The sequence below is a fragment of the Cyprinus carpio genome, chromosome B2, assembly GCF_018340385.1.
Source record: "Cyprinus carpio isolate SPL01 chromosome B2, ASM1834038v1, whole genome shotgun sequence".
NCBI classification, from domain to species: Eukaryota; Metazoa; Chordata; class Actinopteri; order Cypriniformes; family Cyprinidae; genus Cyprinus; species Cyprinus carpio.
Window position 1 is genome coordinate 30,123,428 of NC_056598.1, and position 27,930 is coordinate 30,151,357.

Below are 27,930 nucleotides of genomic sequence, written 5' to 3' on the forward strand. Positions count from 1 at the left end.
GCTGTAATTGCTGCCAAAGGTGCTTAAACTAAGTACTGCGTAAAGGGTCTGAATACTTATGTAAATGTGATTATTTCAGTTTTTTTTAGAATAAATTTACAGACATTTCTAAAATTGTTTTCACTTTGTCATTATGAGGTATGGAGTGTAGATTGAGGGAAAAAAATATTTAAACATTTGTAGTATCATGCTGCAACAACAAAACTTAAAAAATGAAGGGGGTACGAATACTTTCTGAATGCACTGTGTATATATGTACAGAATGTAAAAGTCATGAAAAAGTGAATTGGCCATTGTGTGTTTCTAACAATGGCCACATTTTTAAATCTACATTACAATCTGAATTCATTTTTACTTTACAAGCAATGACGACATCTCTCAGCATATGTGACCAAATTGATATCGAAATCACAATATGTCCAAAAAGCATGGTAACGCTATTGTTTTACTGCACTTTGTAAGAGAGGAGGGTTTGTAGTGTCTCTTCGGGTTACATCAGCACAAATGTCTCTGTTATGATAAACGGATCTTCGCTCTCTAATCACTAGAGGGCGAGGGGCGCCGCAATGATGCTGCAGCTCCGCTTCTGTCCGCTGGACGGCGCGCGCGAGGCTCTTCAAAACCCCGCCAGCGGCAGCGCTCTATCACAGAGCGGCGGGACATCAAAGCCAAACTGGTTACAAAGTAACAGTCGCGGCGCGTCATCAAAGTCGCTGCGGGAAACATCAGAACGCGGAGCGTGACAGCCGGCGGGCTTTCCCGCGAGTCCGCGCTCTTACTGAACTACAGCGAAGACAAACGCGGGCAAAAGAGGAACTGACCCGGTCATCACATCCAGTATCTGCAGCTGCTGCTGTTGCATTCGCGGGCTGCATGCACACATATGCCATTTTCACTGTGTAGAAAGACTCCAGACTCGGATTACCGACCCCACAGACCCCACAGATCCTACAGGCTGTAAAAAGTTGCTTCAGAACAGGAACAAGAGTTTGACATCCTGTGTGTTTACAACGACATGGGGTAAGAGTCTGCTCTGTCGTAGTCTTTCATAGGAACTTCGAGACTTTAACTGAGCGAAACTGAAGCTTAACAGAGCACTTAGATGTCATTAGACTATGTGAAAACTGTTTGTATGCTTCGAAGAGAATATGTATTTATTTAGGACAGTCCTTCGTGAGGAAACTGTGGAGATCGTCGTTGTATATTTGACACGGTATGATATGCTATAATGCATGCAAGCAACATGATTGCGTACAAATTATCATTATACATGCAGTTTTTTCCAACTCGTTTTAAAAGTGACCTGCAAGAAAGCTGAAAGGTGGTTTAGCTGCATGGTGACCAGAAACACACTGCATTTTAACTTGCATTTAACATCTAGAGCTTGATGTTGAAAATCAAGTTTGTCAACTACATTTCTTTTGTATTTCTTAATTATTTTTTATTTAACAATGAATAAATGCATAAACACATTTTATGAAATAAAAATAATGAATACTCATATTTAATTATTATTTGCATAATTTATATTTAGTCATAGATGTTAAGGTTTTGCTTAATCAGATTACTTCATGATCAAGAAGACAACAGCCACAACCTTGACCTAAATATGCCCTTCATTTTCTCCATATTTTCAGTGCATATTTAAACTGTATCTGTTCGGGTGGATTAATGTTCTTATTTTTTCTTTCTCTCATTTCTAATGGCAGAAAAAGACCCTCATCTGTCCAGTAAGAATGTTTTCGTTGCATAGAGAGAGGTGAGTCATGATTTAATGTCTTTGTCAGATCCGGAGACCCTCGACTGAGGTTTTTTTTAATTTATTTTATTTTTATTTTTATTTTTTTTATAAATAAACCGATAATTGGGCCACATCTGATTAATTGATCCATTTTTACTATGATCGCTAACAACAATTTTAAAGAATCTCCTGGCAGCCCTTATTTTTAATTAGTAAATATATTAAATTAATAATTTAATAAATCTTCTTTATTTTTATAGTGCATTATATAATACAGATCGTTGCAAAGCAGCACATAGAAATGCACTTATAAAAATCACTTTGTAGAATGGAGAAAGCACCTGATGACCCATTTATTCTGCTCTTAGTGAGACACATTATGCAGGAATTATGACTGTATAGATGAAAGGAGATTTTTTTTCTCATACTGTATTAATCCCTTGTAGAAATGACATACAACATGAAAAAAAGGTCATGGGATATTGTTTATGAAACAGCCAGCATTGTGCTTTTTTTAGTTGCCATGACGACTGTACAATATATGCTCTGCGGCGTCTCAAGTGTCCATCTCAGTGTGCTGGATGCTTTATGGATGTTCATAAAGCTGTTTTGGCCTTCAGGAGGCCTGTAATGGGTTAAATCAGTAGAGTAGTGATGGTGCAGTTAATTAGTTCAGCAGCGGTCAGGTGGGATGCTGTCGGGTCAGAACACGCCTGGCCGAATTTCTGTATTCTAACTGGATTGTTCTTCAAACGATCCCTCTTTGTTTTAAAGGAAAAGTTCACCCAAAAATGAACGTTTGCGAAAATGTGCAGACCATCCAAGATGTAGATGAGTTTTTTCATCTGATTTATAGAAATGTTTGCATTGCAGTAGTGCATCACAGTGAATGGGTGCCGTCAGAATGAGAGTCCAAACAGCTGATAAAATTATCACAATAATCCACAGAACACCATTCAATAAGATAACATCATCAAAAAAAAAAATCCCAAACAAATCCAGCATTAAGATGTTTTAGCTAAAATACAAGTCCATAATCCATAATAACACTTCCTCCAGTGAAAAAAAGGGTCTGGTCTGAATCAGGAGAGAAATCTGCACAGATCAAGCACTGTTTACAACAGTCCAAAACAGCTCTAAACAAATATGTGGCTGGATTTTGATGTGAGAGACAACAGGAGATGGACTTTTTCATTGGAGGAGTAAGCTTTATTATTTTGATTATGGGTTATATTTTGGCAATGGTTTGAAGTTAAAAAGCATCTTAATGATGGATTTTGTTTTAGCTTGTGTCTTCTCCAGATGTTAACTGATGGACTGGAGTGCTGTGGATTATTGTGATGTTTTTATCAGCTGTTTGGACTCTCATTCTGACGGCACCCATTCACTGCAGAGCATCCATTGCTGAGACACTGATGCAATGCTACATTTCTACAAATCTGATGAAGAAACAAACTCACACACATATTGGATGGCCTGAGGATAAGCAAATCTTCATTTTTGAGTGAATAATTCTTTTAAATTTCAGTATATGAAGTCATATCTCCATGTTCGTTAAGCACAGGGAAAGATTATGTAGTGATTTAGTGTCAGGAAAGTATATACTACATATAGAGTAAAGATGCAGTACCAGGTTAATTTCCTAGTAATTGCCTCGTTGCATAAACAAATTTGGAAAAAGGCAATTAGAGCTGAAATGCAAATGGACAGCTTGAGGGTTCAGTGATCTCTAAGCACACACACACACACACACACACACACACACACACACACTCACACACTCCAGTGTAGAATATAACAGTGAACAGCTAATGGTCTCTTGGCTGTTAGACTTGTGTTTCGAGACAGCGCGGAGGTTACTTCTGGTTAACACAGATTTATTTTTCTAGTTAGCTGCATTGCTGCAAGGTTAATATGGAATTGCATTTAGAACCCATTTTATTGCCATTATGTGAAGTCAGATGAATCAGAATATTAAACAGGAATTGAGGTGATGGTGTAAAGTGTTTTTATACAGTTTGAGTTTGGTAATTTTTTAAAATGTTTTTTGAAAGGAAATCTCTTCTCACCAAGGCTGAATTTATTTGATCAAAAATACAGTAAAATTGTGAAATTATTATAATTTAAATGAACTGTTTTCTATGTAAATATGTTAAAATGTAATTGATTGCTGTATTTTCAGCATCATTACTCCAGTCTTCAGTGTCACATGATCTTCAGAAATCATTCTAATATGCTGATTTGCTGCTCAAGAAACATTACTGATTATTATCAATGTTGAAAACAGTTGTGCTGCACAATATTTTTGTGGAAACGGTGATACATTTTATTTTTCAGGATTCACAGATGAATAGAAATTTCAAAAGAACAGAATTTATTTGAAAGAGAAATCTTTTGCAACATTATAAATGTCTTTACTGTCACTTTTGATTAATTTAATGCACTTTAAATTAATAAAAGTATTAAATTCATTTAAAAAATGTTACTGACTCCAAATTTTTGAACAGTAGCATAGTGTATAACAGTAATGCTCAAGATACATTCGTTCATTTATTTATGATTATATGAGCAGAAATGTGTAAGAAACTGTCTGTCCGGGCTGCAACACACTTGCTGAAGCGATGCAAACCGCATTGAAGGTCTGAGAGTGTGGGTCGCTCTGGGGTTTGGTTGAGGTTGATCTGGCTCTCGGTGCAGTTGGTCGATCTCTGGCGCTGGACAGTTTACAGACCCCCGGCTCGTTACTGAGCGCCTCTCAGACAGATGAAGGAGCTGCGCTGATCATAGCCGAGTCTGTGACGAGGGAAGCCGGGAGACTTACCCCATGGAATTCTGGGAATTCAGGCCAGGCTATAAGAAGCGAGGTGGCCTCCACAAGACGAGGAAAGTGAGCTGCTGGTTGGAGAGGGTGTGTGTGTGGGGGGTTATTATGGGTTGAAACATCTGTAGACATGCAGAAGCAATAGACGGATATTTCGGTGATTTGGCTAAAAATCATCAGCCTCTGTGTTGAATATTTAAATGCAAATAATTCTCAAACAGTGTTTTTTTTTTAATGAATTTAGATGCTTTTATTCAAAGCAACTTACAATATAGGAACAAAAGCAATTTGTCAGAGCAACAATATTCATGATATACAATGAGAGGTTTATTATGATAAAAAATGATTATGCGTTTTTAACTAGGATTCAAAACCTGATCAATTCAAATCCAGACAAATTGTATGTATAATACATAAATTTAATGCAATTTAATGATAAAAAATGAACATTTACCTAAACTTTTTTACTGTAAGTTATATTAAATGATCATTTTCATTTTTAATTTACTTTGGAATTAATTGTGTATATATATGAAAATGATATAGATACATAGATAGATAGATAGATAGATTTCTATTTAATAATGCTGTTCTTTTGAACTTTGTATTCATCTGTGAATCCTGAAACATAAAATGTATAAGTTTCCACAAAGTTATTGTGCAGCACAACTGTTTTCAACATTAATAATAATCAGAAATGTGTCTTGAGCAGCAAATCTGCATATTAGAATGATTTCTGAAGATCATGTGACACTGAAGACTGGAGTAATGATGCTGAAAATACAGCTGCACATCACAGAAATAAATTACATTTTTATAAATTTACATAGAAAACAGCTGTTTTAATTTGTAGCAATATTTCACAATTTTTACTGTATTTTTGGTCAAATAAATGCAGCCTAGGAGAGCAGAAGAAACTTCTTTCAATATATATATTTTTTTAACCAAACCTAAACTTTTGAATATATTTAATTTTAAAATTCACAGTTTAAAAAATTTGATAGCAAATGTGTTTAAAAAAAAGTGTTAAGCAACAAAAATAATTAAAATATGCATTTATTATACAGCATTATTGTTCAAAATACCCCCAAAAAAGTATTTGAAAAGAGAAAAATTGTGTGATCTATTGCCAAGACTGCTGGTGGATGTTGCCAGTGACACAGTAAGTATGGAGAATAATGCTCAAAATATACTGAAGTGTTATTTTATATTTTGTCTCATTCAAAGTCGTGTGACGTGAAAGCTCAGTGAAAGACGTGTCAGTCTGCAGGAGCTCATGGTTTGAATCTTGGTTTGACTTTATTCCTCGCGTCTGCTCTCAGCGTGTATTTCATACAATCATAAAATCACCGTTCACTCATGACTCACGGCTCTTCTGTAATAAATGACATGCTGAAGGGAGAATAATGAAAGCTCTCCTCAAATGAGCTCCAAGACTATTTCAGCTTCTGCTGTGGTCACACAAACCTCAAACACTGCTTTTAGACATCGTTCATGTCTGTATTCATATTCTCAGATGAGTCAGTGGGCAAAACCGCCAGCAAACGTTAGATTTATGAGGCACGGACGCAGCAGCTCATAATGTGACTGACAGAAGTGATGTGGATGGTAATAGTCAGATCCGTGTTCATTTCTGGAAAGGGCAGGATAGGAAGAGGATCATCTTTCTGCTCTTCCTGCTCCTGATGCATTGCATTAGATTATTTCATTCTACATTTCTGAAATCCAATCCTTCCAGATTCTCTTCCTGATTTCAGCTGATTGTTTCACACAATGATCTGGTCAAGTATTCATCTGCTATATATTCCATATATTATATGTTAAATAATGTTTTTGATGTTTAATAATGTTTTTCTTCGTTCCTTGATTCTGGTGCTTTTTTTAACTGTCTGGTTTTGATTTCCTGTTTAGTATTTTCTCTTCTCTCTCTCTCTCTATAGGTATTATTTATTTATTTATTTTATTTAAAAAAAATGAATGCTGTGTGTGTACAAAAATTTGCCAAAAATGTAAAATTTTGTGTATATATATATTATTTATTTATTTAATTTATTTATTATTATTATTTGGCTAATATTATACTCTTATGTCCATACCATTTAATCTAGGGATATATTTTGATACTTTTCAGAAACACACACACACACACACACACACACACACACACACATATATATATATACACACTATATATAAAACCAACACTGAAATATAAATGTGTTCATATATATATGAAATGTGTGTGTATATAAAATTCTTAAAATTAAATAATAATCATATATATTTAAATTATATTAAGAACAAACTTATTTATTAACTATATATATATATATATATATATATATATATATATATATATATAATTAGTTATAATAGTATTTAACTTAAATGTGAAAAGTAAAAAAAAACAATGTGGCATTAATATGATATATTATTGAACTATCATGAATTTGATAATAATAGCAAGTTCATTATTTGATAAATAATAGGCCTATAGTGTGGAATCTGAAATAGATTTTTTTTATGTTTATCAACATTTCTGAATCTTTGTGTATTTCCAGGTGTACGTTTTAAATCCCAGATTTCTGAGTTTGAAGTATGAATGTATGAGTCTGAGCTGAGTTCAGTCGTGGTGTTTTCTGTGTGTTTGTGTGTGTCGCAGGGAGCAGCCCATCTTCAGCACTCGAGCTCATGTGTTCCAGATCGATCCCGCAACCAAACGCAACTGGATCCCGGCCAGCAAGCATGCGGTCACCGTCTCCTTCTTCTACGACGCCAACAGACACGCCTACCGCATCATCAGCGTGGGCGGGACCAAGGTGAGCCAGCGGCTTCTCCGCTGTACAGCTGCAAATGGAAATGCATTTGAAAGATGTGTTTATAGTGCATATAGTGTATGAGACCTTTTTTAATTTATTTACAATACAGATTGTTTCAGAGCAGCTTAACATTAATAAGCGTTGATTTAGTAAAATTCATCAATTATAAAAACAAATTCAATATCTTCTTTAGAGCTGCTTTACTGCAAAAAATAGTGTCATAATTCAGATCAATTTAGATTCAATTCAGTAACAGTGTCAGTGTCAAAAAGCAAAGGTAAAAAAAACACGATTATTATAATAACTAAAAAAATAAAAAAAATTAAAAAAAATGTTAATTGAAATAAAATAAATGTTAACTGAAAAAAATTAAGCAAGTACTCATTTTAATTTAGTTTAACTTGATAACTAAAACTGACATTTATATATATATATATATATGTTTATATACAAAATCATATTACAAAATCATATAAAAATAAAAAAATAAAAAATGGTCAAGATATGAATAAATCTAATAGAATTTCAGTGATACTAAAATAACACTGAAACAAATTCACTTTCAGATGTAAAGCTGTACAGAAGTCAACTCATTATTCAGCTCAGTCCAGTCCTATAATCCATTGCAAATTTCATCAATTATGGAAATAGTGTGAAGATATTGCTGAATATTATTTTGACATTTCAATCCTTTTACAATAATTATTGAGTCAAGAGGGAGGTTGTAGGTGATGTCAGTTCATTTTTATTCACACTGGAAAAGGAAATTCAGTGGAGTGCATTGCATAGTGTGAAACTGTATTGCACTTAATGTGCTCTGGTTGTTTATTGCACTTTTGTCAAATGTGTGTCATCATGCTATTCAGTGCATGTGCTACTGTACTCTTGTTGCACAGACCTCACACTAGCAGCGTGCTGTAGGTTTTGCAGAAAGCCTCTCGTGGTTCTCATCATGCCAGGAAATCCACCCGTAACGCAATAGACATCTCTGTCAGCTACAAGCTTTCAGATGCTGATTACTGAGTCCATGTGATTAGAGCCGAACGATATACTCCCCGCGAGAGGAGTTACGCTGGAGTGAACACCTGATATCAGAGCGAACGAGAGGAGTGTTGAGTGCATCGGTGCGGAGCTGCATGACTTGCATCCTGTCGGGATAATCAATACTCGTTGATGGAGCGAATCAGAGCTGTCCCACTGCTGATCGAAGAGTGGAGCGCTCCGGAGGAAGGACAGCAGCTCACAGACGACCTTGAGTCACTACGATAGTCACAGAAACAGTTTGAAGATTGTTCTCATCAAGCACCGCCCACTTAGACAGCATCTGATTGACATGTGAAGCGACCAATGACAGCTTGTTTTGCTTTTATCTGCTGTTCAGGTTCATATGGAGGCTTGTTTCTGACACAGGGTAAAAGATATTAAAAAAAGGTCATTGCAACTTTATCTCACAATTCCATAAACATAGAATTGTGAGTTATAAACATGTATCTCACAGTTTGGTCTTTTCTTCTCAGAATTGCACATTTATATGTATATTTATATAAATTGTGAGACAAACTCCTAATTGCGAAAAAGTTAGAATTGTGAGATAAAAAGTTGCAATTAATTTTTTTAAAATTGGTTAATCTGTTGAGAGAGAGAGAGAGAAAAAACAATTGCAGGATGTGAAATCAGAATTGTAAGGAAAAAAAGTCAGAATTTTGTTTATATCTGGCATCTGAGTTTATAAAAAAAGTCAGAATTGCAAGATGTAAAGTCCACATTTGGAGATAAAAATTTGCAATTACATTAACTTTGTTTTTATTCCGTGGAGGAAATGGGCTTCTAGAGGTTTGGAATAATCGAAGAAAAAATGGTTTTTGAAAAAAGTCTCCCCAAGGCTAAATTTATTTAATTAAAATTCCAATGAAAACAGTAATATTGTGAAATATTATTACAATTCAGAATAACAGTCTTCTACATGAATATGTGTTAAAGTGTAATTTATTTCTGTGATGCGCAGCTGTATTTTCAGCATCATTACTCCACTCTTCAGTGTCACATGATCTTCAGAAATCATTCTAATATACTGATATATAAGAAACATTTCTGATTATTATCAATGGTGAAAGCAGTGCTGCCCAACATTTTGTAGAAACAGTGATACATTTTAATTTTCATGATACTAGGATGAGCAGAAAGTTAAAAGAGCAGCGTTTATTTAAAACGGAATTCTTTTGTAACATTATAAATCTTTTTGCTGTCACTTTTGATCAATTTAATGCATCCTTGATGGATAAAAGTATTAATTTATTTCGTTCCCCAAACTTTTGAGCAGCAGTGTGTGTTTCTGAGGAGACTGCTGATTTAATGAATAAGCACATACACACATTCAGATTGTTTTGCTTTTTTAATATTGCTCTGTGAATGCACTGTGGTTCATGGCTGTGTTATTCGGATGTTTATCAGAAGCAGAAGCTCGCTGTCTGTCTGCCGTCCTTCTCAATGAGTCTGAAAATGAAAAGAGGCCCAATAATATCCCAGGCATTTGTTTGGCTAAAGAATATGGTGCTGTTTTGTATCTTGATACTCATGAATATGATCCAGAGTTTCCTTTAGTCTGACGAAAAATACAGTAATATTGTGACATATTATTACAATTTCAAATAGCCGCTTTCTTTATTAATGTATTATAAAATGTAATTTATTTCTGTGTATTTTCAGCATCATTACTCCAATCTTCAGTGTCACATGATCCTTCAGAAATCACTCTAATATGTATATTTTTACTGTAAACAAACACATCTCATGCACTGGTATTTAACTTCACCTCTGAACTGTTGCCCGTTTCATCTTCTCACACAATGATATCAGCGTTCATATTAAACTCATGAATGGAGCAGATTGTTCTTACAGAAGCCTGTAAATCTCAGTTGTTGCTGGATTACTGGAGAGTCTCGGCTTCATCCAACACCTCAAACTCACCCACATCTGATTTCAGGATGACCTCACTGTCACGAGTCCAGTGCAGCTGTAAAACTGCAATATGATTACATTATTATGATTATATAAAAATATTTTTTTGTTTGTTTAGAAAAATATTTATATATACATTAAATCAATTAAGATTCAGCAAGGACGCATTAAATTGATCAAAAGTGAATGTAAAGATGTTTATAATGTTACAAAAATGTTATTTCAAATAAATGCTATTCTTTTGAACTTTCTATTGATCATAGAATCCTGAAAAATAAAATGCATCACAGTTTCCACAAAAATACTGTGCAGCACAACTGTGTTCAACATTGATAATAATCAGAAATGTTACTTGAGCAGCAAATCATCATATTAGGATGATTTCTGAAGATCATGTGACACAAGACTGGAGTAATGATGCTGAAAATACAGCTGCGCATCACAGAAATGAATCGCATTTTACTATATATTCACATAAAAAAACAGCTATTTTACGTTGTAATAATATTCACAATTTTACAGTTTTTTTCAGTATGTTTGATCACATAAATGAAGATCATCTTTGTGCAGCTTTATTGTATTGTTCAGATAAAAAAAAAACCTGGTTCATTTTAGATATTTATAAAACATTCAACATATCATATGAAGTGTTTGTCATCACAGTCTCTCACAGTTATTAGATTTCATGTTTCACACTCTCTCAGGGGTCATAAGAGTGGTTCCAGTCAGACTGTCAGCCTGAACGATTGCGGTTTAGACTTCAGCGTTTATTACTGATCTTCTATTTATAGCTGCGTGAAACATTTTCACCAGCTTGTGCTACAGTATTCTTCTTCTAACTTCTTTATACACACTCATCTTCAAATACTGTCCCAAACAGCACAGCATAATATCAGCAGTTTGCATAAACTTGCATAAATATTGTTTACAGTATCGCTCTTTCTTGGTCTATTTGAGGTCAGATGTTGTTGTTAAAAATAGATGTTATTTGAGCCGTAGTGGTTCTAAATCATCCTGTTGAGGTGGGAATAATGTTTGTTTTTCTCCATGAAAAGAGTGCTTTACGGATATTTGCATCACAAACCTTTCTGGTATTCTTGCACATGTTGTGTAAAAGTTACATGATTTGATGACATTTTTAACTTTAACTGAACTTTAACTTTGGATGAGTTTCTTTATTCTGTTAAACACAAAAAACGGTATTTTAAAGAATGTTGGTAAGCAGACAGTTAATGGTATCCATTGATTTCCATAGTATTTATTTCCATACTATGGAAGTCAATGGTACCGTCAACTATTTTAATTTTTCACAATTAATATTCTGGTTTTGTGTTCTTTTAAATGGGTGCTTATTCAGAATTTTCTGCGATTGATGTCTCTCTTTTGGCAGGCGATCATCAACAGCACAATCACCCACAACATGACGTTCACTAAGACTTCTCAGAAGTTCGGTCAGTGGGCGGACAGCAGAGCGAACACCGTCTATGGCCTCGGATTCGCAACGGAGCAGCAACTGCAGCAGGTGTGAACGTCAGGACAATAATGTCTTTAAAGGACATCTATTATGCCGCTTTTTACAATAAGTTATATAAATCTCAGGCGTCCCCAGAATGTGTCTGTGAAGTTCCAGCTCAGAATACCCCACAGAGCATTTATTATATCATTTTGAAAATGCCTATTTTGAGTGAAAGCAGAAACACGCTGTTTTCGTGCATGTCTCTTTAAATGTAAATGAGCTGCTGCGCCCCTCCCCCCATTTTTTTCAGAATTGGTCTGTGCCTCGGATATTCTGCTAAGAACATCTGTTTGGTTTTGATTATCATGTCTGTCGCTTAAATCATGCATTTTAAACCATATTAGTTTAAACGTCTGATATGCAGTTTTCTGAGCGCGCATATCTGAAGCGAACGCACAGAAAGCGGCTGTCACATGGCATGAGAGTACTCTTTCATGTCTTTCTGCACTTAAACTGTCAAATACACACAAGTTTATGTTAAAAACACACATGAGTTACAAAAACACAGTCACTCATATCTGTGAAAGTAAACAGCTGGCAAAGAAATCGCATGTCTATATTAGATCTGTGTGGCGGTAGTGTAATATACAGTAAATAAATCAATAAATCCACAGCTCTGAGGCTGGGACTCTAAACAGTGTTCTGTGCTCATCTGTACAGCTGAAGACAGAACAGTTAGCTTGCTTTGCTCCAACGTTCGCCATGGCGTTAAATCTGGTACACCGCTTATGAAAACACAATGGTGGCGCCGTGTGTGGAAACTTGCAGATTAAGGGCGGTAGTATTATAATAAGATCCCCTTTCTGCGTCACAGGGGGAGTGAAATCTGAGCGGCTTTTTTTCACAAGCTTACAGAGAAAGGATTAATAAAAAAATTTACTTGTTTGTCCTTTCACATTTCCCCGGTTGGATTGATGCACCAGGGACCCTCTTATATCACTTAGTCAGATTTTCCTGATATGTGACCTTTTAATGGCATTAATTGAGAAATTACACAATGCATTGTCTCTGTGCAAGTACATGAATGCAAATGCTTCAAATTAAATTAAGAAGGTGGAAAAACCCAACGTTATATAGTTTTTCACAGACATGTTTGCAAATACTTGCATCACCTCTTATATAATACAGCACTATGTGTTTTTGTTGCAGTTTGCTGAGCGTTTTAAAGAGGTGAAGGAAGCTGCGCGTCTGGCCAGAGAGAAATCACAGGACAAGATGGAGCTGAGCACCGCAGCTCTCAATATCGCAGCGCCTCAGGTGTGACATCATTTATTTTGCATACAATACATATACAATACATAAACAGGTTTTGCAGGCGCTATTTGTGCATATCTTGAATTTGATGACATGTTTGTTCATTTTGCTGGCCTCAGGCACTAGTTAATTACTGACTTGCAAGCACCCACAACACCCTAGCAACTGCATAGAAAAGCCAAAGCAACTGTATAGGAGTGTTGAACACCTTATCAACCATATTGCTTTGCCCAGGCAATAACTCACAACACTGGGCAGCTTAGAAACCATACAGAAATGTCATCAAAAACATAGCAACATCCTATCAATCTCTCAGAGCACTTTAGCAGCTGCAAAGAAACAAAACCCTGGCAACCTTGTCAATGACAACACTTTAGTATCTGCTTGGCAACGCCCTGGCGACCACCCACAACACCCTGACAAACCCTGTCACTGACAACACTGTAGTATCTGCTTGGCAACGCCCTGGCGACCACCCATCATTCTAACAGCCTGGTAATGCATTAAAGCAGTTCCTTATCAACCATCCTGGCAGCCAAACAACATTCTGGAAGCCTTGTGATACATTAATCTGCATAGCAACACTCTGACAACCCTGACACTGACAAAACTTTAACAGCTGCATAACAACATCCTGGCAACCACCCAACATTCTAGAATCCTGGCATCACATTCCAGCCACTCCTTAGCATCCACAAGGCAACATCCTAACAGACACTCACAGCACTGTAGCAGCTGCATAGCAACACCCTAGCAACCACCCAACATTCTAGAAGCCTCCTGTAGTTTCTGCTCTTCTTCTGACAGATCTTGTGTGTGTGGTGAGAGAAGTGTTACTGTAATCCTAGAGCAGGATGAGCTGGGTCATTTGTTTCACTGGGAAGTGAGAGGAGAACTAGGACAGTAATAAAATTATCCGGAGCCGTCCTCTTCACTCTCTGCTAGTGTCTGTCTTCTCGTATGATGTCGAGCTGCTGGTCTTTTCAGGTCAGCAGGCTGTTGAAGGGCTGTTAGAGACGCAGACCTCGACATTCTGACAAGAGCCATTCGTTCTGCTGTTCACACTGACTTCTGCTCAGTCCGCTTCAGTTTCGCATCTGTTCTCGTTACACAGAATCTGAGAGGACTGAATCAAGATTCAGCAGCAGAATGCATTCATCAGTCCTGTTTCAGTGTTAAAGGGCTGGTTAACCCAAAAATGAAAATTTGTCCTTGTTTTACTCACCCTCAAGGCATCCTAGGTGTGTATGACTTTCTTCTTACAGACGAATCCAGAAGTTATATTAAAACTTGTCCTGGCTCTTTTAAGCTTTATAATGGCATTGGTGGGTGTTTTTGTTCAACAGTCCAAAAGTAATAAAATAAAGTGCATCCGTCCATATTAAAACACGCATCACACAGCTCCATGCGGTGAATAAAGGCCTCCTGTAGCGAATCGATGCATTTTTGTAAGACAAACATTCATATTTAAAATGATATAAACACTTTTTTCTCACTTCTGCTAACTGTTGTAGGCGGAAGCCATTCCGGACGGATGACGTAGGACATATGTATAGTGTAAGCGCCGGTGATTAGTGACGAATGAGGAAGTAGGACAGAGAGAGAACAAAACCATATTTGAATTAGAAGTCATGAATTAGAAGCACAAAATGAGATTTTGTTAAAGAAAAATGTCTGAGGATTTCGATATAAGCCAAGAGGAAACTTTGCTTCCTTTGCTCCTGCAAACAAACGTTGGTTTTTGTGAGAGTCATGCTCGCATGCGCTGCCCCTACGTTCTACATCATCCACCGTAGGATAGCAGAAGTTACACAAAACAGTTTTTATCGTTTTAAATATGGATTTTTTTTTTTTTTTACAAAAATGCTTTTTTTGACTAATTTTGGACTGATGAACAAAAACACCCACCCACTGCCATTATAAAGCTTGAAAGAGCCAGGACAATTTTTAATACAACTCTGATTGGATTAATCTGAAAGAAGAAAGTCATATACACCTAGGGTGCTTTGAGGGTGAGTAAAACATGGGCTAATTTTAATTTTTGGGTGAACTAACCCTTTAAACATTGTTGCATTCACACACAGTTTGGTTATAATCCAGAGTGACGCCTGAAATCTGGGATTTTAGGCTTGATTTGGACTTAAGAGTTACTCATTCATACAGACCATAGTTTAGTCTTGCTCATGTTGTGAGAACGAGACAATTCAAGATTAGCGAATACTGTTGTCAATCTCAAACACTGACTGTGAGAATTTAATCAATTGCTATCAAACCGGAGTGACACTTGTACTGCACATGCTCAGTAGAGTTCTCTAGGTTGGAGGAAATAAAATGAGGTTATTTCAGCAATAAAATAATTTTTGAGTCTTTAATGTTTTTTTTTTTTTTTTAATTCAAGTAAAGAAAGGTTTTGTTTAATGTTTATAAAGGAAAAAAAAAGTTTATTAAATGTTTATTAGTTTTTTCAGTTTTAATTAACTCTTTTCCCGCCATTGATGAATTTTTACAGCTTTCCGTGTTTTCACTGTTATACACTCGGGGGCGCTATTACACATCTTCTGAACGAGTACAAAACCTCCCGAACAAAAAACACAAGTGAACAGGATGGAAAAACTAGCGATCTCTTATGTAAACAGATGCATATGATAAATAATGCGATCATCAGCAATAGACAGCATATAAATGAAAACTGCATAATGTTACGGAGTAAAATGATGATCCAGGAAGTGGTAAATGTCTGTGCAAGCTTTGGAGGTGTTGATTGAAGAGATTTACTCGATCTATGCTTTAATAATCATACTGAATATTATCCAGATGTAGTTTTTGATAAAAATTTGATTTTCTCACGTTTTTGCTCAAAATTATAAATTTTTATGAAACCTACCTATATTCAAGTGTTGATAAAAAAATAATGCTTTAAGCTAGAATAAAACTGTTTTTTTTTTTTTTGTTTGTTTAAAAGTAGAGGCTTTGATCTTTATTTAAGTGTATTGCATATTCAAATATTCAAACAAAAAAAACATAATGCAATCAAACATAATTTAAAAAAAACAAAACAAATGGCTGGCAACTTTTAAAAAAAAATGCTGGTGGGGAAACAGTTAACTATAATTTAATTTAAGTACTGTTTATAAGCATTAAAGCAATTATATATTTATTTGAGATAAATAGGCTAATATATTTTCAAGTGTTACGTTTGCCCTCAACCGCTATAACATTCTGATTCAATATATTGCAATAATTTGATCTAATTTTTAATCTGTTTGCTTGACACTACATGTTTCTGATCCAAAAGATGGCAGGTAGATCTGTAGAAGTGTGTGAGCAGCATGTTAAATGATGGGAATGACTGTATCTCTTATGGTTTTCTCTCAATGCTTTCAACCGGGATGGCTTCAGTTCTCTCAGGTGAGTCTGTCTCCCGCACACGTCAGCATGAGCGCCGCGGTGTGATTCACAGTTTTGTGGGAATATAAACAGCTGCTGTTGATGTAGTAAAGAGGGTTTGTGCTTTATCACGCTCTAACACACACATCACGTGTCCCACGAGCTCCACAGTCAGCTGACTCCCAGTCAACCCTGGAGCATCATCTGCCACTGCAGGAGCAGAATCAGGTCATTTTCACACGAGACTGAGACAGACGGGCTTCACCTTCACCAGAAACCAATCATATTTCATACCTGGCTGTGAATGATGCAGTAAAATGACCAAGTGGAAATAATGGTTTACAATGACAACTGAAAACTGGTTTATTGCTGGTTTATTTGTAATGATAGAATTCTGCTATTTATGGTGAATTTGCTCATCTTTTATTATTATAAGACTTGTTATGCATTTCAAACTTACTGGGTCCCTCATCAGCAGTGCCATTTGTACTGTAATTATTTAATGTTTTATACACTATAAGCAATGCAAATATTTAGAATTGTAATAAATGGCTGACTATGTTCTGATAGTGTCACTGTTTGATACGATCTGTGGCTTCTTTTGTGCCTAGTAATCACACCTTGGCATTGCTGTGTACTATTACAGTTATAACAACATTAGTATCCTGTGACAGGATCACATTTCTTTCATAATATGCCAACATGATGAAAAACATTTGAAAATAAAAGTATTTAGTTTGCATTACGTGCAAAAAAGCAGTCATTGTTGAATAATAGGACTAAGTTCAGTAGTATTTACCGGGACACACAGATGGCACTGTTTATATGTTATTTTTATTTATTTCTATTACTGTAAATATCGTAAGGTATTTTTTTTAGTTGTCTGTTAAAAGGATTTACCTTGAAGTGTGTCAGTGTGAGTCAGACGGAGACTGAGCTGTGAGTGTGTGTCTGGATCCATCTGATAACAGTGTGTGTGTGTGTGTGTGTGTGTGTGTGTGTGTGTTGTAGGACTTGTCTGACGAGCTGCAGTCTCCTCCAGTGATGTGTGTGAATGGACCGGAGGACAAGCTCTTCCGGAGCCAGAGCGCTGACATTACTCTGTCCTCAGAGAAGGAGCGCATTAAGAAGATGCTCTCAGAGGGGTAAGACGTCTACTGCACATCCGCCTTCACACATTTGTGGGGAAATATTGGAGGAGGAAAAAGAGTGTAACAGCCATTTATCACACTATAATGGGCCTTTTCCTGCATGAAAGAGCCCATAAAATGCCCCTAAATTCAGCTTTCTGAGCGCCAACAATTACATGTGAGTTGTTGTAGCAACACCTTAGCAACTGCATAGCAACCGCCTCCAGCACACTTGCATCTTCATCGACATATCTGCATTTTGGGTTTTTAGCTGAATCGGTTATTAAGGGCTGAAATCATTAAACAAAGCAATGATTTTTAATTACAGCAAGAAAAAAAAACATAAATTGAAAAAAAGAAAACACTAAAACAAACACTACAACTTACTGAAATGTATAAACCACCAAACCAATCACTAAATCAAACATTCAACTTAAACATTACAGCTTCTTGTAATGTCACATTTACCTCAGTTAACACCCATAAAACCCATAAACCTATAAAAATAAAAAAATAAATCAGTAAAATATACTATAATATATTATAGATATATATATATATATATCTATAATATATGCACTATCATATATTACATATTCATTATTTCAATCTGTCATGAAAAAATAAATTTAGCTACATCCACAGCCAACAACTGTAGAATTCAAAAAAAAACTACAAACAGAAACAAAAACAATAAACAAAATAATATAAAAAAAAAAATAATAAATTCAAATTAAATAAAAAAAATAAAAAAATTATTAAATAATTAAATTATTTTTAAATAAACTTTATTTTTGTTTTTAGTTAACAATCTAAATATAATATCATTACTTTATATCATTCCGTTACTATTATAGTTTTATTATTATTTTTAATCGGTGTTTAATTTTAGATTTTCTGTTTTTATTTTAATATTAGTTTTAGTGGTTTTGTTGTGTTTTTTTGTCATTTTTAGTTGTTTTTTTGTGTTTATATTCAGTAGTTTTTATTATTTTTTTTATTTTAGTTTTAGTTATTTTGGTGACATTCAATGTTAAACCTAAATACAAATAAGGAATTGTTAGAAACAAATTTTATTTTATTGCATAAAACATATATTATACAAAAAAAAAAAAATTTTAAAATTTAAAATTTTATAATACTTTTTACTTACCGATAATAACCCTGAAATAAAAACGTTGATTTTTTTTACAGAAACAAGAAACAAACGTTGATGATTTTTTGTTTCCGAGAAGACAAGAAAACCACAATAAATGATCAGTTAATATCCTAGCACAACACCACTTCACATTTTGTTAGCACACACAGAAAATATTTTTACATTTTAAATACAATTTTTTTTTATTTTTTCATTTTTGGGGGTTTTCCATTGGTGAAGCAGCTCGTCTGACACATTCAGGATGAGACGCTGTTTTAGCTGATCGGCAATTAGTCTGATGAGGAATTAACACACACACAGGAACCGCGTTCGAGATGGGTTCATAATCACAGGAGCTCTTTTCTAACAGGGTTGTATGGATGAGATCTGAATAGTTCCTGTAAAGTAACCAGTGTGTGTGGTTGTGATGATGCTCTACTTTATCCTGGAAACATTCATTGCAACTACGCGGCACAGTTTGCTGCAGTAAAGGAATGACAGATCAGATGCTGTTCTGAAACATGTATAGTTGGTGTTGTCATTTATTTGGGAGCAGAATGTTGAAAACAATGGTACATATTTGGCCCGTTATTTACTTGTTGTTATTTTCTTTTGTCAGCCACAAGTGTTATTTTGGGCTATTGATATACTCTATAGTTTTTTATTTTATTTATTTTTAATATAGTTTTGATTTGCCAGGCTGCAGTCTCCTCCAGTGATGTGTGTGAATGGACCGGAGGACAAGCTCTTCCGAGCCAGAGTGCTGACATTACTCTGTCCTCAGAGAAGGAGCGCATTAAGAAGATGCTCTCAGAGGGGTAAGACGTCTACTGCACATCCGCCTTCACACATTTGTGGGGAAATATTGGAGGAGGAAGAGTGTAACAGCCATTTATCACACTATAATGGGCCTTTTCCTGCATGAAAGAGCCCATAAAATGCCCCTAAATTCAGCTTTCTGAGCGCCAACAATTACATGTGAGTTGTTGTAGCAACACCTTAGCAACTGCATAGCAACCGCCTCCAGCACACTTGCATCTTCATCGACATATCTGCATTTTTGGTTTAGCTGAATCGGTTATTAAGGGCTGAAATCATTAAACAAAGCAATGATTTTTAATTACAGCAAGAAATAAACATGAATGAACACCAGAAGGTGCTAAAATAAACACTACAACTTACTGAAATGTATAATCTTTCATGCAATCACTCAATCAGTGTTTCAACTTCAACATTTCAGCTTCTTGTAATGTCACATTTACCTCAGGTGAGTCCTTTAACATCCATAAACTTATTTATCTAGAAAAATAACTCTGGAGAGGAGTATATATATATATGCACTATATTACATATTCATATATTACATATTAGATTTATATTTTAACCTCTTGTCTTCATTAATTAATGTATGTTTCAATAAATCTGTCATGAAAATTGGCTTTATTACAGCCATTATTGAGAAATGTTTAGAATTCAACTCCAAATTATATAATAAAAACATAATTATATAATTAAAAAGTTGATATAAAACTGCCTGATTAATTAAATTATATATAAATATTAAATGTTCAATGTTGATTAAATAAATGAATAAATTTGATTAATTAAATTATTTTTAAATAAACTTTATTTTTGTTTTTAGTTTTCAACTAAATATAATTGTGTTATTTTATATCATTCCGTTACTATTATAGTTTTATTATTATTTTTAATCAATTTGTTAAATTTTATATTTTCATTTTAAAATTAAATATAATTTTTTAGTGTTTTTTTTTTTTTCATTTGTATAGCTAAAAGTTAATTTTTATTTTTTTTTTATATTAATATTCAGTAGTTTTTATTATTTTTTTTATTTTAGTTTTAGTTATTTTGGTACATCAAGTTAAACTAAATAAAAATAAGAATTGTAGATTTGGCAAATATAGCTAAAAGTTTTTAATATTTTATTTTATTGCAGTTAACATTTATTTTATTTTTTTACAGAAAAAAGAAACTTTTACTTACCGATAATAACCCTGAAATAAAAACGTTGATTTTTTTTACAGAAACAAGAAACCACAATAAATGTCAGTACATCACTAGCAAACACCACTCACATTTTGTTAGCAAACAGAAATATTTTTACATTTTAAATACAATTTTTTTTTATTTTTTCATTTTTGGGGGTTTTCCATTGGTGAAGCAGCTCGTCTGACACATTCAGGAGAGACGCTGTACTGATCTGCCATTAGTCTGATGAGTAATAAACACACACACAGGAACCAGCCGTTTGCTCTTGTGTTCAATCATCACAGGACTCTTTTCTAACAGGGTTGCTATGGAGAGCATCTGAATAGTTCCTGTAAAGTAACCAGTGTGTGTGTGGTGATGCTCCACTTTATTCCTGGAAACATTTCATGCACTAAGCGCTGCACAGTTTTCTGCAGTCAAAGGAAATGACAGATCAGATGCTGTTCTGAAAACTGTAGTAGTTTGTTGTTTGTCATTATTTGTGAGCCAGAATGTGAAAACAATGGTACATATTTGGACCGTTTTAATTTACTCTGTTTTGTTATTTTCTTTTGTCAGCCAAAGTGTTATTTTAGTATTATTTATATACTTTTATAGTTTTTATTTATTTATTTTTAATATAGTTTTGATTTTTTTTATTTATTTATTTTTATTGGGCGGCTCTTATATTTTCAATATTAATTTTATATATTCATTTTGATTTTTAATGGTCGTTTTAATTTTGTAATTGTATTTATTATTTTTTGTAATTTATATATATATATATATATATATATATATATATATATATATATATATATATATATATATATATTTAAAAGATTATTATATAATATTAAGGTTTAATTTTTTTTATTTCAGCTGTAGATTGTGTAATTTTAGTTTATTTAATTTAATTTAATTTTATGTAATTTAATTGAGTAATTTTAGTGCTTCAACTTAAATTTATTTAATAAAAACAATACTTCAAATGTTCATATAGTTTTTCATACAATATTTATATTTTATTTTATTTCAGCTTTATTTAAATTAACAAAAATGTTTTAATAGTTTTAGCTTTAGTAAGCGTTAATAACCCTGGTTGGTCAATATCATAAAATGACCTTTGACACCTAAGCACATTATTTATGTTTCCATGGTGATAATTTTTAATTTAATCAACTTTAATTAGATTATTCATATTTGGTTTCCATTTTGCTCTTGTTTAACCCTTTAAGTGTCCCCCTTTTAAAAAAAGGTACATAAATAAATGCAGTGAATGTTCACATGCAAGGATTATCTGACACTCTTAAAAATAAAGGTGCACGAAAGGTTCTTCAAGCGATGCCATAGAAGAAGCGTTTTTGGTTCCACAAAGAAACATTCAGTCAAAGGTTCTTTAAAGAACCACCTCTTTCTTAGCTTTTATAATAAAAAAAACCCACATATAAAAAATTCTTCATTAAACAACCAATAAAAAAAAAAACTTCTATGGCATCGTGAAGCACCTTTATTTTTAAGAGTGTGCATGCTTGCTTTGATGCACAGAGCATTAAAGCTTCAGTAAAAGTTATCTTTATTTTGATTAAACAATATTCCGTGAAGTTGAAGGGAAAGTGGTCAGAATCACTGTATTCTCAGATCCTTTGTGTTATTCTCAGATCGGAGGTTTGTGTGTGGTGTCAGCTCGACTGTGAGAAGGTGAATGGAAGGCACGGGCTCTTCAGTTACAGGACATATTAACGCTAAACTGAACAGGCGGCGCTGCATGAGGCTAACGCTAACGTGGAGCAGTGGAAGAAACAGCTGGCGGCGTATCAGGAGGAGACAGACAGGTTACGAGATCAGGTGAAAATATAGAAACTATACGATGTGGAACAGGCTGCCGAAGAAAAAAAAACTAACAGAAAAATACACTAATAATAATATTATACTAAAAATATTTATTTAAATATAATTAAAACTAAAATTTAATTAAACTAAAATTAATGTGAAAAATATATCACAATATGTTTTAAGTTTTAGTTTTTCTTTTTGTCATTTTTAGTGTTTTTTTATATATAGCTTTTATTAATTTTAATTTATATGTTTTGGTTACTTCAAGTAAAAATGAGAAATGTTGCCTTGGCAACCAGCTGAAATATAACAAGTTTAAGTTTTTATTTTATTTCAGTTAATGTTTATTTCAAGTAATTTTATTTTTTATTTTAGTGTATCAGGTTTTGGTTATTTTAGTACTTGAAGTTAAACTGATAAAAATGAGAAATGTTGCCTTTATTTATTTCAGTCAACGTTTATTTTATTTCAAGTAATTTTATTTTATTTTATTTTATTAATATAAAAATTATGACTTTAATAAAATGTTTTAGTTAACTATAATAAATGTTTTGAAGCAATGTGAAAAAGTTAATACACACACACCCAAAATAAGACTTTGATGTGATTTGATTTTAATACATTTATTATGTGTAAATATACAAAAGTATTATAATATTGGCTGATAGTGTAAGGTAAATGGTTTTCCTTTAAACATAGAACTGAAACATGAATTTATATTAGACTAAAAGACATTCACAAAAATGCTAAAATTAAGTTATGCTTATTTCACATTATTTACTCAAAATGCATTACAAAAAAAAATTGAAATCCAGCATGCCAATGACTTCTTTTTATCAATTTTAACTTCTTTTATTGTTTTTTTAATTTATTTGCTGCTACTTATGAAACTTTTTTATTACGTTATTTTACTAATAATATTGAATTATTGAATATATTTTTTGCATGACATTATTTTATTAATAATAAAAAATGGAAATAATTTATTCATATTACAAATTTGTGCATGTAAAAATCATATATAATTTTATTAACATTATTTTTATATACATTATTTTATTGATAATTTTTATATATAATATATATCTATATATATGATAGATACTATATATATGTATATAAATACATTTTATTTACATTTTAAATAAATAACGTGTAATTTATGTCGACATTGATAATAATCAGAAATATTTCCACTGTGTCAAAAAAAAAAAAAAAAAAAAACCTTGCAATTTAATTGACCTGCTTGATAATTTCATGGGATTTAAGAAGGAAAACAGGGTTCAAGTCCAAGTGAGAATCAAAAGCAATAAGCAGTCAGAAATGCTGGGACTGTCCGTGGATCTGAACGGATTGTCATTATTTTCTGGTTTGCTCTGTTATCTCTGATCGCCGGCGTTTGTGTGAGGTGGCCCTGGATCTCGCTGCGTCTCTGAGCTCAGATCAGGCGACCAGGTGGTGGAAAATGGTTCATGTCTCACTGGGGACTGGGAGTAGAGCGAGAGAGAGGAAGAGAGAGGAGGCAGAGAGAGAGAAATGAGCCAGGAGCCGAGGACCCCCGATCAGGGAGGTTAAAAAATAAGGAGAGGCGAGTGCCCAGAGGGAGAGAGAGAGAGAGAGAGAGCGGTGACGTGAGAGAGGAGAGAGAGAGCGAGCAGATCGGTGGGAGAGAAGATGGCAGAAGTGAGAGAAGAGAGAGGAGAGGGGGAGAGAGAGAGAGGGTACGATCCGAAACTTTTTTGACACAGTACCCGGTTCAAGACCTAGTTAGGAGAACTGGGGAAATGTCTCCGCGGCAGAGCAGACAGGACCCCCGATCCTCTTTCTCCGAGAGTGTGGGGGGGTGCGGGGTTGAAAAAACTAAACGACTGTCTCTAGTTGTAGAGTGTGGTGTGAGTGTCAGACCTTTAGGGAGCTGCTCCACTTCTACTGAGTGTGTGTTGCCGATGGTGGGTGTGCTAGTGTTGTGTGTGTGTGTGACAAATAAGCCAGTCCTGCTCTGTGTGTGTGTGTCCTGTGTTGTGTGTGTGGGTAGTGCCGCACAGATCCTTTGTGCCCGGCTGCTGTACTTATTTTACACGGATTCACAATTGTAGTAGACGGAGTGTTTGTGTGCTGTGTTTTGTGTGTGTAGGTGTGTTTTTTCATTGTGTAGTTTAAATTAATGTGCCCTAAAATGTATTCAAAATGATATTTACAAGATTCCCAATTGTATAGAGGATGGACTGCTTTGTGTTTGATATGGGTAAAAAAATGTTAACTTCATTATTATGGTGTGTAATATAGTGAAAATCAGATCACTGAAAATGTGTTGCTTTTGGTGCGTGTGTGAGAGTGCAGCACAGAAATGGCCTAAATGTACTATATTTACACAGGATTCACAATTGTATAGAGATTGACTGCTTTTGGTGTTTTTAGTAGGTGTTTTTTTCATTATTAGTTTAATAATAGCTAAAATTATTCAATGATATTTAATGATTAAAAATATAATATAATATTGTATAAAAGAGTAAAAAAATATATATTCATTTTATTATTAATTAAAAATCAGATAGCAAATCGAATAGTAAATTAAATATTTACTCTGTTCACTTTCAAGTGGTACTAGTTTTTTTTTTTTTTTTGCATTATTTCCCGCATTAATTTATTTGAACAATAATTGGAGGAATCATTTAATAATAATATTAATATTATATCAAATATATATTTTAATAATTTAGCTTATAAATGCATTTCAGTAACATCTGTGTAAGTCAAATATATATTTACCAACATTTGCTTTTTTACATCTAATTATTTTATTAATAATTTAATATTAAAATGATTACATTTTAATAGTTTAGCTTAAATGTAAAAATAATTAATGTATGTGCAAATGAAATATATTTTTACAAACTTTTTTTTAAATTTTTTTTTGCTTTTTAATGTTAAAGTGTTATTATAGTAATATTTAAGATCATTTATATGCTTAAAAATGCATTTCTGTAACATCTCACTTAAGTACAAATGACTATTATGTACAGGACAAATAATTTTATAAACATTTTTTGCTTTTTTTTTTTTTTTTAATTTGTTATTTTAATACTAATAATAATTTTGTACTAAAATGTATTTTTTTAGTAATCATGCATTTAAAATGCATTTCCTAAAATGCATCTCACTTAAGCTGTTATGTAAACGTCAAATAATTAAAATGCACATTAAAATATTAGGTCAAATTGAAGAATCATTTTGGAATTTGATGAATCAAATCTGTCTGAATCATGAGGAGCAACATATATAGGTTCATTTTTTAAATTTTTTTTATTTGTTGTTCATGTGAAAGATCATGCATTTAGTCAAACTACAATATTTCGGCCCAAAATTGTCCTTGTTCTACTGTAAGTCATGTTAATGATTTCACATATTGTTGGGCCTTTGCAGTTCAGGGTAATATTAATGAAATCAGTTGGATTTAAGGACTTTTTATGCACTTTTGCAGATGGCAGATGTGTATGTGAGCGTGCTCTGTTAATTGCAGGCACCATCAGAGTAACGACGGCTCTGACAGATGAGTTATTGTGTGTCTGTAGGTGGCAGATCTGGAGGCTCACGGCGCTCAGGGACCCAGCGACATGCTGAAAGACGAGCTCACTCAATCCCTGGAGGAGCTGGAGAACCTGCTGAAGGCAAAGGACGAGGCGAGAGCGCGCACACACACACACACACACACACACACAGTCCAGCGACCTACTGATGCACTTCACTGAAAGTCTCTAGACCAGTTACCGCAATCATCTCCTCAAACTGAGACACTAAACACAGTGAGGCCTCGCTGGATGATATGCTTCTGCACATTATTGCATTTCAGGAGATCCGTATTCTCCAGAGTAAGAAGTCCAACTTCCACGACCTGAAGCAGGAGAGAGAAGAAGCCATTCACAGACTGCAGGTGCATGCTTTACACCTACGCAACATTTCAATAAAATAAAACAAGGCAAAAGACTAATTCTGAAGTATTAATAATTACATTTAATGCATCACAGAAATGGCATGAATAATATAATATAACAAATTTTTTAACCTTTAGTTATTATTATTATTATTATTATTATTATTATTATTATTATAAGTATATTTCAAATAATAATGATTATTTTAATATTTTATTAATATGAAAAAAATATTATATATTAATCATTTAGCTTAAAAATTATTTTTTTTTATTCAAAGTAATTTAGATTAGTTAATTAAAATAACATTTTATTTAATATTTTAATAACATTAAAATTTATTTTAATAATTATTTAGCTTTATGTAAAAGTGAAAAATCTTTTACAGTTGTAAAGAGATCAGCCACTATGGTTTAGTTTTTGTCTTTGCATTTTTTGTTTGTTTTTTTACTTTTACATGTAGTTATCTTTTTTAATTATTATATCGATAATAATAATTAAGCTGTAATGCATTACAGCTGCATTATTAATACATTATTATTATTATTATTATTATCACTATTATTTTTTATTAAAACAATTTAATGATATTTTATATTTTTAATAGTTAAAAATTGTCATGCATTTCTGTAACATTAAAATTTAGCTTGAATGACTTTTGTGTAAAAGTCAAATATTTTTCAAAAATTTTAGGAACACTTTAAAAGATTATGTAAACACAAAATTGTTATTATTTTATTAAAATATTCTACAGGAGTAAAAAAAATTACAAATATTTTAAAAGATCACTTAAAAAAACTATTGCTGATCATGTGTTTACTTATATATTTAAAGAGTTAAATGACAAAATTCTCAAAAATCATGCTTTTTCCAATTAATCTTAATCAAACTGCAGTTGGGTTATATTAATTAGGTTAAAAAATAACTAAACATCACAGCTAACTAACACAATACAAACATGATTGCATAATAAAAACATGATTTTTGAAAATTTAACAAAACAGAGTAATCTGTTTTTGAAAATAAACTCTGTTTCTTCGTCATGCAGCACTTTGTTTAATATTTATCTAAGAAGGGTTAATTCTGGTGAAATCTGAGCCTGGACATCCCTGCGGTGTGTGTGAATGTGTTTCAGGAGCTGGAGATGCGGAACGTTGAGTTGGAGCGGCGCGTGCAGAACGTCGAGCAGAACCTGACGTCGGCGCTGGAGGATCGCGAGCGCGCCGGGAACGAGGTGCAGAGGGTCGTTCAGATCCTCGACGTCAAGATCTTCGACCTCAACGACCTCCGGCAGAGTCTGGTCAAGCTGATCAATAAATAGTGCCACGTGAGAGACGGATGCTCACAGGGATTAAAGTGTTCCATCAGTTCATAAAGACAGTCACTTGCTTCATTCCTGAATGAATCAG

The 27,930-nt window shown here is 33.6% G+C and overlaps 1 pseudogene; it reads left to right on the forward strand.

The window, feature by feature from the left end:
• Positions 1 to 485: 485 nt before the first annotated feature.
• Positions 486 to 27,923, forward strand: LOC109090415 (annotated as a pseudogene).
• Positions 27,924 to 27,930: the final 7 nt, after the last annotated feature.